We start from the raw sequence: 2,418 nt of genomic DNA, 5'->3' as shown, positions 1-2,418 counted from the left end.
TAAAATGGACAGTTAGAAGAGGTCGTACCTAGCTGCCTCTGTGCTCTTGCTGGATGAGCCTGTTCATTTATAACTTTAGGACCTAGATGATGAGGGGGCCGCAGAGGTGAACAAAAGCTGTGCGCTTTTACGAGTGAGGGCGGACCTCTGAGGGCTCTCCTAAGTTTCAAGCACCAATGGCCCAAGGCTGCTAGTTTAGGAGATGCCGTTCCCCAAAGCTACCCATGGTCTGCTGCATGCATTTCTGTGAACTTCCTTCGAGGACCCTGGAAGACCAACAGTGCTAATCCTCTTCCTGGATGGGCAAGGTGTCATCCTGCCAAAGGGACAAAGAAAGACATTCTATAATTTTTTTAAAAAAAAATATTTGATTTATTTATTTGGTTGCGCTGGGTCTTAGCTGCGGCAGGCGGGCTCCTTAGTTGTGGCATGCAAACTCTTAGTTGTGGAATGCACGTGGTACCTAGTTCCCTGACCAGGGATTGAACCCAGGCTCCCTCCATTGTGAGCTCAGAGTCTTAACCACTGTGCCACCAGGGAGGTCCCAAGAAAGACATTCTAAATCAAGAAAACTCTCATTAAGCACAGAGGTTTCCCTGTGTTATAGATGGAGACCCAGAAGCACAGTCAGGCAAGCTGCTGAGACTTGCAGGGCCTGGGGTGAGAGAGGATAAGTGTCCTTATAAGACAAACAGAGGAGAGACAGAGGGAGGAGAAGGGGAGGCCATGTGACCAGGGGGCAGACGTTGGAGTGATGCAGCCCCAAGCCAAGGAATGCTGGCAGCCATCCGGAGCTGGAGGAGAAAGAAAGGAGTCTCCCCTGGAGCCTTCGAAGGCAGCACTGCCCTGCCAACATCTGATTTCAGACTTCTGGCCCCCAGAACTGTGAGAGAATAATTTCCATTGTCTTTAGTCACCACATTTGTGGTAATTTGTTATGGCAGCCCTAGGAAATTAGGACTCATTTCAATGATTACTAATATGTTGAGCATTTATTAGGCCTGATTATGTGCCAGGCACTCTGCTAAGCTCCCCCCACTTATTTTTTCCAGCATTATCTCATTTAAGCCTCACAACAGCCTCATAAGATACGTACTTTTATTATCCCCATATTACAGATGAGCAAAGTGAGGTTAAAACAGGCAAAGTAGCTTGCATGTCTTGTAAGCTGGGGTTGGACCCAGGTCTTTCTGACTACAAAGACCTCCTTTAAGCACTCATGGAAGCCTCCCTGCCTGATTCATCCAGGCGGGTGGCTTCTGGCTGAGTGTCACGTGCTCTTTGTCCCCATACTTAAAAAGAGGCCCGGCGCAGAGGTTTCTGGGAGCCAAGAGTTATAATGGCGTCTGTATGATCTCCTGAGGCAACTGCATCGGAGCTCTGCCAAAGTGAGCGGCAGCAGGAAAGCAGACTCGTAGAAGATGACAACAGCAGCTAGGCCAACTTTTGAACCTGCAAGAGGGGGGAGAGGAAAAGGAGAAGGTGATTTGAGCCAACTCTCAAAGCAATATTCAAGCAGAGACCTACCCTCTCATGCAAAGATAAAATATAGACAGACCACTCAGGATGCCCCTGGAGAAGTTCGGAACCGTGATTTCAGGAGCGAGTTGGAAGAGAGAGAGAGCTGCTGCAAGAGGAAAAAACAGAGACCGGCCAACCCGAGAACATACAACCTCCTCTTCAGTGTCAAAGAAGCCTTGGTTGGTCCAGATTCCCGCTGCCAACCTCGATGCGCACGACCCTCTAGCAGGTGAGGAAGATGAAGATTTTGAAGAGGAGAGTGATGACGATGATACTGCAGCTCTTCTTGCGGAGCTGGAAAAAATTAAAAAAGAAGGAGCTGAAGAGCAGGCCAGGAAGGAAGGAGAACAAAAGGCTGAAGAAGGAAGGATTCGTATGGAAAACATTCTGAGGGGAAACCCTCTCCTTGATCTCACTGGCCCATCCCAGCCTCAGGCCAACTTCAAAGTTAAAAGAAGGTGGGATGATGATGTTGTTTTCAAGAACTGTGCAAAAGGTGTAGATGATCAGAAGAAAGACGAAAGATTTTTAAATGATATGCTGCGATCTGAATTTCACAGAATGTTCATGGAGAAATATACTAAATAGTACAGTTTTATGTGCTTAATGAAAGGCTGTAAAATGTAAAAAAAAAAAAAAAAAAAAAGAGGCCCAATTCTTTTAGCACCCTCTCCCCCAACCTTCAGCTCCTTATCACCACCTCAGAAGTGAGGTATTCTTCTAACTCAGTGGATCATGGGAACACCCTTTCCTGCTATAAAGAAACACTTTAGGCACACACAGTCACACGTAGTTCTTTGTACCTCTTTAGCCTCTGGGTCATTGGGGTTTATTTGCAGATGTTGCCAAGATGAATCAGAGATCTGGGGAAGCTATCTGTCCTTGGAGAAAGAGAGC

General features: G+C 47.0%; 1 pseudogene; it reads left to right on the top strand.

Annotated features, from left to right (window-relative positions):
• The first annotated feature begins 1,421 nt into the window (after window positions 1-1,421).
• Window positions 1,422-2,109, top strand: LOC114908109 (annotated as a pseudogene).
• The last annotated feature ends 309 nt before the right edge of the window (window positions 2,110-2,418 follow it).

Source organism: Monodon monoceros, unplaced genomic scaffold (assembly GCF_005190385.1).
Source record: "Monodon monoceros isolate NGI ecotype Baffin Bay Population unplaced genomic scaffold, NGI_Narwhal_1 Super_Scaffold_3, whole genome shotgun sequence".
NCBI lineage: Eukaryota > Metazoa > Chordata > Mammalia > Artiodactyla > Monodontidae > Monodon > Monodon monoceros.
Note: the sequence above shows the minus strand (reverse complement) of the source record. Positions and strands in the feature narration are given on the sequence as shown.